Source organism: Mustela erminea, chromosome 8, assembly GCF_009829155.1.
Source record: "Mustela erminea isolate mMusErm1 chromosome 8, mMusErm1.Pri, whole genome shotgun sequence".
Classification (NCBI taxonomy): Eukaryota; Metazoa; Chordata; class Mammalia; order Carnivora; family Mustelidae; genus Mustela; species Mustela erminea.
In genome coordinates this window covers 58,165,644-58,180,434 of record NC_045621.1, presented here as the reverse complement: position 1 = coordinate 58,180,434, position 14,791 = coordinate 58,165,644, and the positions used below count along the sequence as shown (strand labels likewise).

Here is a 14,791-nt window from a genome sequence, read left to right as displayed (position 1 = left end):
TGAGGATTCCTTTTCAAATTTAAACTAATGAACTTTTTTAGTCAAAAAACTTAAAAACTTCAATGTATTTAAATACTAAGCAAAGTTAACAAGGAATTTATATTTTAAAGCATACTCTAAAAGTTCACTTTAAAGATCACAGAATTTAGAGCAGGAAAATTCTTCAGAAATCATCCGATTAAAATCTCTCATTTTAACATGTAAAATAAATAGGAATTGAAGCTAACTCAATATTTCTAAAACTAAACAATGTTAAGTAACCATGTCCAATAGGGAAAGTTTAACAACTTAGTACATTTTTTCCTTATATGAAACTCTACTATTTCCTTATAATATAAAATGATAATATATTTCATCTTCCATATAACAATCTTTTAAATACTTTCACTTAGCAGTCATGTTCCTTGTAAGTATTCTCTTAGCAATTTCCTCAACCAATATTTGTATGAGATGAGGTCATATGACTCATGAGGTCATATCCATCTTCTCCAGTGGGTCCACCATAGATGTATGTAGTCAATGTATGAAGGTCCACAGGACACATCTGGAACATTTTGGTTATGCCCAGATAGACCCCTACAGCACCTATAAGTGGAAATAATATTCCAGGAAGTGAATCATCCAGGGAAAATATGAAGAATAAGAAGGAAAAAATAATAACCAAGAATAGATGTGGAAGAAAACCAACACTTCAAAGGTAGAGGAGAACTGTAGTTGTCCAAAGTTTGAAGAAATAGATGGAACCTCTCACTTTATGTTAATGGGAGTGTATTTCAGTATAATCATGCTGAAAGCCAATATAAAAACATGTATCAAAATCTTAATTTAATACTTTTGAGGTAGTGATTCTGCTTCTGTGACTTAATCAGGAAGTCAAATATATAGAGATACCTATACAATAATGTTCATAGTCGGGGTGCCTGGGTGGCCCAGTGGGTTAAGCCTCTGCCTTTGGCTCAGGTCATGATCTCAGGGTCCTGGGATCAAGCCCTGCATCAGGCTGTATGCTCAGCAGGGAGCCTGCTTCCCCCTCTCTCTTTGCCTGCCTCTCTGCCTACTTGTGATCTTTCTCCCTGTCAAATAAATAAAATCTTTAAAAAAAAATGTTCATAGTCACTTTTTTAAAAAAGAAAAACGAGAAATAATAAGAATTTCCATTGATAAAGGGTTAGTTAAATAGATCGTAGTACAATCATACAATAAAATGCCAGGTAGCAATTTAAATGACTAGTATCTATATAACATGAAAAGATCTTGATGTTTTTTTTTTTTTTTTTTTTTTTTTTTTTATTTCCAGCATAACAGTATTCATTATTTTTGCACCACACCCCGTGCTCCATGCAATCCGTGCCCTCTATAATACCCACCACCTGGTACCCCAACCTCCCACCCTCCGTCCCTTCAAAACCCTCAGATTGTTTTTCAGAGTCCATAGTCTCTCATGGTTCACTTCCCCTTCCAATTTCCCCCAACTCCCTTCTCCACTCTAAGTCCCCATGTCCTCCATGCTATTTGTTATGCTCCACAAATAAGTGAAACCATATGATAGTTGACTCTCTCTGCTTGACTTATTTCACTCAGCATAATCTCTTCCAGTCCCGTCCATGTTGCTACAAGATCTTGATGTTTTTTAATGAAATGAGAGTAATTTAAAAGTTAAAAAGGTACCATAATTCTGCTTATATATAATTAACTTATAATCATGTGTCTGTTTATGACACATAATTATATTAATATTCTGTTCATAATATTAATTCCATTATTATTCTGTTCAGATTATTAATAGTATTACTTTTATGTGGTGGGTTTTCATGGTTGCTGTTTTGTTTATCTGCCTGCTTTATACTTTTTGTATTTCTTGGATTTTTCTAATGGGATACATGTCATTTTAATAAATTTTTTAATGTATTTTGGGAAGGAGAGGAGTGGGAGAGAGGTAGAGAGAGAACCTTAAGCAGGCTCCACACTCAACACAGAGCCCAGTGCAGGACTTGATCTCATGACTCTGAGATAGTGACCTGAGCCAAAATCAAGAATGGGATCCTTAACTGACTGAGCCATCCAGAAGCCTCTATTTTAATAATTTTTAAAACAATAAAACTAATATAATTTGGGGGAAAAAGGTTTAGAAATGTCAGATGGAGTAAGAGGGGCTAGTGGGTAAAACAGAAAAAATATCAGGCAAGACATGATCTGAGAAAATCATCAGCTAAGGGAAGAGAGATGAGAGAAGAGAGGTCTGATAAAACCAAGGCATAGTCAGAGTTCTAAAAGCAACAGAGAATTCAAAAGGAATGAGGACAGAGAGCCATTGTACTTGGCAATTAAGAACACTTTTTAATAGTTAGATAGGATACATTTAATAAATCTTAACATGAGAGAAATGATCCATTCATATAAACAGTCAGTATCTCAGCTTACTGAGCAAGACTTTTGTTTTCATGATCGCTGTTACTAACTGCATTGGTGTTGCTGACACCACAGTTTTTTATTAATCACTGTGATGTCATAAAATGCTTATGTGTTATATTGTCCTCTAATTAAATCATGGCAATTGTCTTCACGAGAAAAAAACTGAGTTATGCAAAGGAAAAGTAAGCATAATTATAAATAATTTAGCTAGAAATTAGAAATCCTTTTGCAAATAAAACTGTAATACTTTTATTACAAATGCTGCTTAGGTAATTTAGAAGCAGTATTGAAAGTAGTCAAAAGGAATGTTCATAATCTTCCGGCCTCAGAGGCAAAAGTTTAATTTACTAGCAGAAAATTAAAATTTTACTTTCTTTTAATCACAATTTCAATTATTTTGTTTCCTTTATCATTATCCCATCTGAAGCTCATTAAGGGGTAGAAATGATGGAGAAAGGAAGGAAAAAGAATCCAGGTTTCTTCATTGTGCGTTCAGCAATTCTGATACTAAAGAATCACTAAAGGCAGTAGGAACGACGGGCAGCCAGGAAAGGGGGAAGATAGAATGGGGAAGTAAATAAGGTTACTGGGAGAAAATATAAGAGAGCATTCAGAAAAATACTCAGCATACTGGCACCCAAATATAATTAATTCTATTAAGGTACCAGAAATATCAATACTATTAAATTATAGATGTGCATTATCCAAAAATTAATAACATCACCTCCTTCAATTATTATTTAATATTTATTATATCCCTATTTATATCAATTTATATTTTAATGTAAATATTTATGTGCTAAGTGGCCACTGATTATTTTCCCAGAGGGTTGTAGAACTGAAGCACCCTACTGGTGGCACCAGTATCTAAACATCCTTAGAGAACGAAGAGTATAAAATAGAAAATGGCTCAGTGTTTGCATGCCTTGAGGACTTAATTAAATATTGGTGAATGATGACAACTTCCCTAGAAAGATCCTAACTGACCAGTGGCCCATCCCTGAATGTATTACTGTGAGACAATTCTGTAGAAAGCTGAGGAGGCTGCAATCAAATGCAGCTGAGGAGCTTTAAAGCAGGATCACTCTATGGAGCACCTGGGTGGCTCAGTCAGTTAAGCAGCCGGCTCTTGATTTTGGCTCAGGTCAGGATCTCAGGGTCTAGGCATGGAGCTGCCGGTTGGGACTCCATGCTCAGCGGGGAGTCTGCTTGAAGATTTTTTTTACCTCTTTCTCTGCCCCTCCACTGCCCCACACTCTTCCTCTCTCTAAAATAAATAAATAAATAAATAAATAAATAAATAAATAAATAAATCTTTAAAAAATAAATAAATTTGGATCTTTTTAAGGTAAAGATTAGCAGCTGAAATAGAGATTTAAGAATTTAATCAAGAGGGAGACGCCTGGGTGGTTCAGTGGGCTAAAGCCTCTGCCTTCAACTCAGGTCATGATCCCAGGTTCCTGGGATCGAGCCCCACGTCAGGCTCTCTGCTCAGTGGGGAGCCTGCTTCCTCCTCTCTCTCTCTGCCTGCCTCTCTGCCTACTTGTGATCTCTGTCAAATAAATAAATAAAATATATTTTAAAAAAATTAATCAAGAGGTAGACTAAGTTCATCTACTTCACAATGTCACCTTCATAGTACTACTCCCACACTATTAAACTGTGTAAGTAAATAATGAACACCCTTAAGTCTCAGATGTCTGGAAAATGCAAAAGTATAATATTAATATAAACCGATGTAGTATATACTAAGAAGCTTTGGTCATTTGTGGTCTGTCTTCAAAGTTTTCAATAGTTAAGGATTCAAATATTTAAGGATTAAAGAAATACTTTCTTTGTTGTAAAATTCCTTCTTTTAATATTTATAGGATTATATTTAATGTAATGAAAAGGAATTTCTTTTCATCTATTATATCTCTGAAATAGTAATTGATTGAAAATGTTACATATACACACAAACACACAATCCTACTCATTCACAGATAATATATTTAAGTCAAATTAGAAAGCAAATTCCCCCTTTCCTCTCAAAAAAGAAAGCAAATACCCTAAATGCTGTACCATATCTTTGATAGAAAATCATATGAAACAGAGCTTTACTTACAAGGAATAATGAAGGGAGATTAACAAGGGGTTTTATTCTAAAATTAGCTAACTAAAAACTGACATCCTAAGCTAGGGATGCAAAAATATATAACCAGGACCCTTAAATTATGAAACCACAAATTTGCAGGATTTCTTAGCCACATATACACATTAGAATATATGTTACTGCCCTTATGCAAACACATATCTATAACTGTTTACAAATAGTCAAATAAACCACAACCACATTTTTAAAAATACTCTAAGACCTTTTGAATTTACTTGGAATTATAAAATAGTATAAAAACAGATTATAAATAACAAGTTACCACTCACTTCAAATAGACAAAATATCATGAATAAATTATGTATCAAAACATATTGATATGGGTCACATACACAAATTTTCTGGGAAATGCCTAAAATGAAGAACTATGAAACATGGTTTATAGCTCACCTGAGAGTTAATTTTAGAAATAAAAGTATTTAAAACAACATTCTCTTATTTGTTTCTTATTCTTAGAATACCCAGGGCAAAACACAACAGTTCATTATAAAATGTGCTCAGATGGCAAGGACTGTTCAATAAGGAAATGAAATTTAATATTGACTATTTTTTTCTGAAATCTTCAATATTAGTTTGTGTGCCTAATTCCCATCCTCAACTATCCAAAGTGTTTGGCAAGCAAAATGTACAATTTCAGATGGATCCTGTGTAATTAACTAATTTCACTACTCATTACCAGTGGACCAAATATCACTTAGAATTGCCCCATCAAATGATATTGAGCCTATATCAACAATCCTAAATTGCACAAAAACTGATCAACCAATAATGGCAGGGGAAAAAATGAATCTTTTTTAAAGAAAAGACATTTGGAACAGGAAACAATAAGATTATTCATTTTGTGGTACAGAGAGATGAGAATTTAAAATAGGAGAACCTGAGGTTATAATAAAACTGGCTTCCAGTAGGAGAAAGGCCCTTCTATTGGTGGAAATGAATCTCTCTAATAGGAATTTACTAACTATAAACTTCTCAATTTTTTGCAAAATCATTTAGAAAACTATTGTGATATGGATACTAATTTTTAATCCAATATTGCTTCATAATAGGACATAAAAGTCTTCACTTTTTTATATATAGTCATGATCAAGTAAGGAAATATGCCCAAGTCTTTCAATTAATAATCACCTTGCCCCATTCAATCCCTGAAAACACAAAACTGAGCACTATCTTTAATTCTACAATATAGTTGTTAAAAGCCCAGACCCCGGGCAGGTTAATGTTCTGTGCTTTAGTTTCTTTAACTGTAAAATGGAGCTTACTTACTTAATGGAGCTACTTACCTCATTTGGTAGTTTCAACCATTAATTCATTCTCCACTACCTCACGCAAATATTTAAACTTCATCTGCAGTCACTCTTTGCCCCCATGTACATAATCCCAGCACATTAGCCACACCATATTAACTATTCCAGAATATAAAAGATCCTTCCTTCTTTGCCCTCAGCACACCCATTCATCTTTCAAAGCCCTCCTCTGTCACTGTGAAGCCAACTTTGGTTTCTCCCAGCAGAATCCATTCTCCTTCTCTTGGAAATTTTTGGAGATAAAAGTTTAGAAAGAAAAGGTTTAGGCCTAATTTGCAGCTATTTCTTGCCTTCATTTTACTCAATTCTTTTTTACTATGGTGGCAAAATACTGTGTCATAAATATAGGACCTGCACTCATTATCTTTAGTTTTTGAGAGGAAACTACTTTTAACATTATGATGATTATAGTCAGAAAACAATTTCAGTTATCAAAGAGCTCAGGATTGTGGTGAAAGGAAGAAAATGGGAGGTCACTACTATTGATAGAACTATGCTGTATGACAGCTTTGTGTTGGGGCTTGTTTTACATTATCTTATCTTTGCATTTTGGATCCACCATCTATTAAGTGGTCACCAAAGGAAAAAAAAAAAACAGTAAACCATTTTTTTTCATCAAGTGGAATGAGAAAAAGACTATCAAGATAGGGGCATAATTTTCTTCATTAAATCCTTTTTTTTTTTAAAGATTTTGTTTATTTATTTGACAGAGAGAAATCACAAGTAGATGGAAAGGCAGGCAGAGAGAGAGAGAGAGGGAAGCAGGCTCCCTGCTGAGCAGAGAGCCCGATGCGGGACTCGATCCCAGGACCCCGAGATCATGACCTGAGCCGAAGGCAGCAGCTTAACCCACTGAGCCACCCAGGCGCCCCTTCATTAAATCCTTGACTGAAAAGTATTTTACTATCTGGTAAAAACAATACAGGATAAAGAAAATGTCTCTTTGGGGCACCTGCATGATCTCAGGGTCCTGGGATCGAGTCCTGCATCGGGCTCTCTGCTCTGGCAGGGAGCCTGCTTCCTCCTCTCTCTCTCTGCCTGCCTCTCCGTCTACTTGTGATTTCTCTCTGTCAAATAAATAAATAAAATCTTTAAAAAAATAAATATAAAAAAAAAGAAAATGTCTCTTTGATTTAATTTGTAGGCCAAAATTTAAAGATGAGTTTAACTTTTCTATTAAAGTTTTAAATTTATTAATTCCTGAAAATCACTGAAATATAACTAGATTGATTTATCTTGGGCAGTGCAACATAATTAGAAATTTCTGTATTTACATGTAATTCAAAAATAATTAAATATTTGATGAGCATTGCCATGCACTTAAGTACATTACATAAATTTAACATCTTCCATGATTAGTGATATATTATTGAATGACATACAAATGAGATTCGATGCAATACATTTTTAATTCCTATTTAATTCAAGAAAAAGTCCTAGATAACATGGGAGAATGCAAATATGTATAAGATGACAATTTGTCCTTCAACAAACTTACAATACAAAGATAAGAAATATATACATAGGGACACCTGAGTGGCTCATTTGGTTAAGTGGCTGACTCTTGATTTCAGTTCAGGTCCTGATCTCAGAGTCATGAGATCTAGTGTTGCATCGGGCTCACACGAAGCATGAAACCTACTGAAGATTCTCTCTCTCCCTGGAGCGTCTGGGTGGCTCAGTGGGTTAAGCCTCTGCTTTGGCTCAGGGCATGATCCCAGGGTCCTGGGATCGAGCCCCGCATCAGGCTCTGCTCAGCAGGGAGCCTGCTTCCCTCCCTCTCTCTGCCTGCCTCTCTGCCTACTTGTGATCTCTGTCTGTCAAATAAATAAATAAAATCTTAAAAAAAAAAAGATTCTCTCTCTATATACCTTACCTCTCCCTACCACTGCTCACATGCTCACTGTCTCTCTCAAAAAAATAAATATATAATATAATAATATAAATATAATATATATAATTATAATATAGATAATATAAAAAAGATGTAGTTCAGAAATAGAAGGATGAAGGAAGAAAATAACTATTCTGTTAGGAGGGATCAGGTAATACTAATGGATGGGAAGAGTGGGAATTCTGTTTCTGTGTGGAAGGAAATCACTAGCAAATAGTGGAGAGGGGAACGCTCCAATTTGGGGTAATCTAAAAGGCCTTAAACAGAAAAATAGAACAATATCCCTGAAGTTTTATTGCATCTTTTATGTTCTCAGACTATAGGAAAATAGAAATACTTGCTAAAAATAAGAAAAACAATAGTCTCTCACTAAATAGGCTCTTTATGTATCAGTGACTTAGCGAAATATTTAATTTGTGAGGAGCAATGTGAACTATAATAGGAATGATGTTAGGCAACAAAGAAATATGAAAAGTAGAAGGGCAAACATTCTACACCATACACAAAATTATCTCAAAATGAATCAGAGACCTAAAGGTAAGACCCAAAACTATAAATTAGAAGGAAACACAGGGAAAAGTTTTATGACATTGGATTTGATGAGAATTTCCTGGATATGACACCAAAAGCACAGGAAACAAAAGTAAAATTAGACAATTTGGACTACATAAAAATTGAAATTTTCTGTATATTAAAGGACAAAATCAACAGAGTGAAAATGCAACCAGGGTAATGGGAGAAAATAATCCTAAATCATATATCTGATATGGGGTTAGTATCTAGAATATATAAAGAATTCATACAACTCAACAACAACAACAAAATACCCAATTAAACAATGGGCAAAGGACTTGAAGAGACATTTCTCTAGAAATGATGAACAAATGGTCAGCAAGCATATGAGAAGATGCTCAATATCACTAATTATTAGGAAAATGCAAGTCAAAACAACAATGAGATATCACCTCACACCCACTGGATAGCTCCTTATCAAACACAAACAAATGAACAAACAGAAAATCATTAAGTTTTAGCAAGCCATGTGGAGAAATTGGAACTCTTGTGCACCCTTGGTGAAAATGTAAAATTGTGAATTGCTATGGAAAACAGTACAGCAGTTCTTTGAAAAATTAAAAATGGAATCACTTCATGATCCAGCAATCCACTTATGGCTATATATTTTAAAAGATTTGAAAGCAGGATTTCAAAGAAATATTTGCATACCCATGTTCATAACATCACCATTCGCCATAGCCAAGAGATAAAAGCAACCATGTCTATCAACAGATGAATGGATAAACAAAATGCAGTACATACATATAATGGAGTATTAAAACCTTAAAAAGGAAGGAAAGCCTAACATGCTACAACATGGATGAAAGTTGGAGACATTATGCTATGAAATAAACCAGTCACAAAAAGGCAAATATTGCATGGCTTCACTTACATGTGCTCTCTAGAGTAGTCATATTCACAGAAACAGAAGAGAGAATAGTGCTTGCTACAGGATAGGGTGAGGAGCAAATGGGAGAGTTACTTAATGTATAAAGTTTCCATTTTCCAAGATGAAAAAGTATTGAATGTTGGTTATATAACAATGTGAATATACTTAACATTAGTGAACTATATACTTAAAAATGGTTAAAATGGTACATTCTATGTTGTGTTTTTTTTTTTTTAGCAAGAAAAAAGTATTCTAAAAATCTGTGCAAAAAACAATCCAGTTGTTGGTAGTATTGCCTTGACTGGAAATTGATCAGTTCGGTCAAAATTACCAAAATAATAGCATGTCATCTGTAGCTCCTGAACTTTCTTCTCTTTATTATCATCTAGTTATTAATAGGACATGCTATTTTAAGAGTTTTACCATTAATTTATTCTTATACTTGCAGAAGATACATGGTCCTATCTGGAAAAAAAAATTATCAAATCTTTAAAAATTACAGGAATAAATTGTGAAAAAGAGCATGACCAGGGTGGACCATGAAGAAAGAATCAAGGTGAGTAAAACTGAAAGAGCACTTGGTGCCTGTGGAAACTGACCCCACCTCTCCATCCATCCACCCATCGTGGAGTTTCAGACTCAGCATAGTGCTGACACTCTCATACTGTCCTTTCCACAGGTTTGCTAGAAAACAGACTCTGGAACCCATTTGTCTTATCAAGGTCTCCAACATACCTGCCCCTTCTTGTTCATTCTGTTGATCGGCAGAATATTACTCAGTTCAAATCTTTTCAGACTCTATTATGACAAAAGGTAGGAGACTTAACACAGTCCTGGAGCAAGACCATACATGTTATACTTCTGGTAGTCCTTCTTGATCGTAATAGAAAAAAAATGCATTTGCCAGATCAAGAGCTGCATCCCACAGGGCTTGGTATGTGGCCTTATCAACCTGCTCTGAGAAGATTCCAATTCTGACAGAGCAGTTGCAATTGATGCCTACCACTTGGCTGTGTTTGCAGTCATCCACTACCATTCTCTACAATTTGACAATTTCTGCAATGGCCAGACTGGTAAATACTTTAGGACTTTAAAAACGACACTAGGGGCACCTGGGTGGCACAATCATTTGGGTATCTGACTCTTGATTTCGACTCAGTCAAGATCTCAGAGTTCTGGGATCAAGCTCCACATGGGGCCTCTGTGCTCAACAGGGAGTTTGCTTGGGAATCTCTCTTTCCCTTTGCCCCTCCCCTCGCTCATGCTCTCTCTTTCTCTCTCACATTAATTAATTAATTAATTAATTAAAGATGGCACTAATCTCTGGCATTTTCTGTCACATGCAATGTTGATTTTCATATACTCGCATGGTCAAGGCAAGTTAGTTTGGGAGCATTCTCTCCCACTATGACAGTTCTCAGCCTCATAGGCTAAGACACCAATGTGAAGGTTCTGCCAGTGACCAAGTAGGTACGTCTACTGGTACTGTTCAGGGTGCAGGAAAATGATGAATGAGTGAGTCAGATTCCTCAGCAAACAGACTCTGAAATAGAGATTTGTGTTCAGAGAGTTGACTGAGGAAAGCTGTCAGCAATAACACCTGTGCAGAAATATGGGCAGCAGCATTTGGTACAGAAAGAAGTTGAATTGTGGTACAGAGGCAATACAAGCCTCCACTGATTCCACGGGGGTGGGGGTAGTTTGAGGCTGAAACCACCCTTCAGAGCTGTAACACATTGAGGCAAAGGGGCAAGGCCTTTATACTCCTTCGCTTATCATTCATTGAATTCAGTGTGCCACGGGGGAGGCAGCTCCCATAGCAAGAGACAGCACCTTTCAGCAGAGGGTAATTTCTGGGGAAGAGCTTAGCTGTGGGGCAAGAGCAGGCAACATCGTAGCAACCAGGGAAATAAGCACCGCAACCCTTAAGAGGGGGTTTTGGTGGTTGCTGGTAACATCCACTACTAATTTCCAAATTTGGCAAGTAAAAAGCAACACATAAAAATACTGCATTGCATACCTACACTAAAAAGATATTCACGATTTATCTAAAATTCAAACATAACGGAGCAATGTCTATTTTATCTCGCTACTCTGTGCACCACACATGTATTAAAAGGCCAGTAGAAGAAGGAATTTCAAGGGTATTAATGCATTTCTCTTTTTAAATCTTATACTTTGTACAGTACTAACCCCACATGGACAGGAGAGACCAAAAATAAGAATTGGTTAGCCTCGACAATTTTTGCTCCACTCACCAATCCTGACTTGGTCTAATTATAGGGATTCAAGGCTGCTCACTACATTTTACCATAGGAAACAGAAATAGGCTTAGGAAGAACACTAGCAGTTTTAAGGAGGGCGGATTGTGGGAAAGAGAGCACACAGTATACAGACAGGGAAAGAACTGGAGCAGTGGCAGTGGGAATGAAAGGGAAGATGTGAGAAGAGCCACCCCTGAGACAGGTTCAAAGAATTTACTAATTGTATGAGACAGAAATACAGGAGGTGAGTGGAATGTAACAAAATTGTATGTTCTTGATTTTAGATAATAGGGAAAAAAAGAGAGGATATGATAAAGATATGCATAAAAAATATACAAATAGGTTTGAAAGGAGAATATTTATATTTGACACACTATTCACCCGAATGTATAATATATGTGAATCCATTAACTAATATACTATACCAAGGTGTTGATATTGATAAGTGATTATTTTCCATTAAACATATTTTACCTGAGACTTCATAGATATTTTTAAGCACCTAGCATTTCTACAAGCTGTGCACAGGATGTTAAATTATACTGGGAATTCTATTAGCTATTAATAATTTTTACATATCCATAATTCCTGTAAACACTAATTTTCAAATTTAAAATCTCTTTCATCAGAAAGAGTTTATAAAATATGTGTTTTTCTTCCACAGCAATTCCTAACTTTATTTTATTTAAAATAAATATCTGTATAAATCTATATAAATATCTGTATGTTTTATTTACATTACTTAAGAGTTCTTAAAATGTGGAACTCTGGTCTTTTTCCTTAATTACAAAAAAGGAGAAGCTACTGCCCGTGGTACCTTCAGCAATGCTGTCTTTCTACCTGGCACTCTCCCCTCTACCCATTTATATTATGCTGATTTTTCCAGTTCAGTTGATTTTTCCTGAATCACGATATTCAACACATTGTCCCCGCATTATTTTCTGAATCAGAGTAATCAATCCAGGAACCACTAACAGATCTATTAATTCTTTGTGTGCAACACAGCAGAATCCCATATAACATCCTCAGATGCTAGGATGTTTATCTACTTAACACGGCTGGGAGCAGAACAAATACTGAGAAAGTAAAATAAGTTTTTCTTATTTTAGTTCAAAATTCTAAATCGTAGAAATTCTAAATGTAATGCTACATTGCATTCTATGATGTTAATTTTAATCACCAGTGACTTAGCCACAATTATTCACTTCTGGGATTAAAATGCCCACTATAGACACCAAAAAACAAAACAAAATCTGACTTATCCATTTGTATTTGCCTATCAGAAATCTCTTTTAATATCCGTAATACACCCTCACCTGAACACCATCCCCAGTAAGAGAAAATTCATGTATACACATTGATACAATAATTAAAATAAACATATTAAATCCTATTTTTGTATTATGTATTTTCCATCCAAAGGAACAGTCAGTATTTTATTATAATTATTTATAAGTTGTCCACTGTTCATTGGGGAGGGTATGTGCTTTGGTGAGTGCTGTGAAGTGTGTAAACCTGGCGATTCACAGACCTGTACCCCTGGGGATAAAAATATATTATATGTTTATAAAAAATAAAAAATATAAGTTGTCCACTGTTAGCTTTCGATTATCTGTGTGCAGATTATCCATCACAACCTTTAAACCCAAGATGGCTTTTTCCTGTAATCATGTTTTTAGACTAACTTCCTGCTTTATTGGGTTTTCTTACAGGTGTTTACTGAATACAAGCATAACTGAAGACCTAAGTAAGAAGGTAAATATGCTGCTGGGAAAAAATGTAATACAAAGGCATTTCAAATCCAAGGAGACGTTATCTTTATAGTCTCCATTATCAGTTTAGAATTTTCAAGTTTCTGCTCTCTTCAATTCTTGTAATGAATATGGGTAGCATAGCAAATCATTATGCCAGCCCAGTAAGTACAACCTTCCTGGACCTGGATATTTTCTGTGCACCAAGCAAAACGTCAAGTACTGAGTAGGTATAGTTGTTGAAAATTTATTCTAAATATTTTATCAATCCTTCTTTTGCTTAATTGTTGTAGCTAAAGACCTAAGAACTATGAATTTTACTGTAATTTAATTAGTTACCTGACAATTCTTAGAGGGAACACTCCTTACTTCTCAGCTGTAGTGGATTATTAAGAACTATCTCTGATTATTTTTACTTACAATTACTTTGGTTTTACTTTTTAACCAAAAGATGAAAAATATCACATACCTTGTATCCCACTAATAATAATTTCTCGTTAAAAATTAAAATGAAATAATAATGTATATATGTTAAATTGTGGTTCAGTGATAACCATCAAGACTTATGTAGGTCCTATGCCAGGTACTATTCTAAGTATTTTCCCCTTGATTCTTATAAAAATTTTATGAAATATATTCCATTGTTGCCCTTATTTTTTTATTTTTTAAATTTAGTATTTTTTATTTGAGTATAGTTGACACCCAGTATTACATTAGTTTTGGTAATTATAGCATAATGATTGGACAAATTTTATACATTATACAGTGCTCACAAGTATAGCTACCATCTGTCACCATACAATGCTATCATGATATCATTGACTATATTCTCTATTCTGTGCCTTTTATTCCTGAGACTTACTCATTCCATAACTGGAAGCCTATATCAACCACTCCCCTTTACCCATTTTGCCCCTTCCACAAATATCAGTTTGTTCTCTGATTCTGCTTTTTGTTTGCTTGTTTATTCATTTGTTGTTGTTGTTGTTGTTGTTGTTTTTAGATTCCACATAGGAGTGAAAACATATCTTATTTAGTCTGACTTACTTCACTTTTTACCCTGTAGGTCCATCCATGCTGTCAAAAATGATCCTACTCGTTTGGATGTCTGTGTAATATTCATGTGTGTAAGTGTGTGTGTGTGTGTGTGTGAGAGAGAGAGAGAGAGAGAGAGATCTTCCTTGTCCATTCATGTATCAATGAACAGTTTAGGTTGCTTCCATATCTTGGCACTGTTATCCTTATCTTAACTGAGAAAACTGAGATGTAGAGAAATTAACTGGCTGAAGTTTCCAGCCAGTTTCCAACTGGCTGAACTGGTATTTTAATCCAGGACAGTTTGGTTTCAGATCCCATACACTTCACTACTAGATCATACATTCACCCAGTTGACTTATCTGACTTTCCTATTGAAAAGAACACACACAAATGGCGCCTCCACCTCTCTCTCATACATATCCGAGAAAAACTCGTATGTCAGTTGTCTTTAACTCTCTTCTAGTAACAGCCTAGTCTGACAACATAGGCTGGATCAGATGCCCTTCTTGTCCTATTCTTGCCTCTCACA

The 14,791-nt window shown here is 35.1% G+C and overlaps 1 protein-coding gene across 1 annotated transcript in view; it reads right to left on the bottom strand.

Annotated features, from left to right (window-relative positions):
* The window catches only part of SLC4A10 (solute carrier family 4 member 10), a 419,861-nt gene that overhangs the window by 173,131 nt on the left and 231,939 nt on the right, over positions 1 to 14,791 (bottom strand).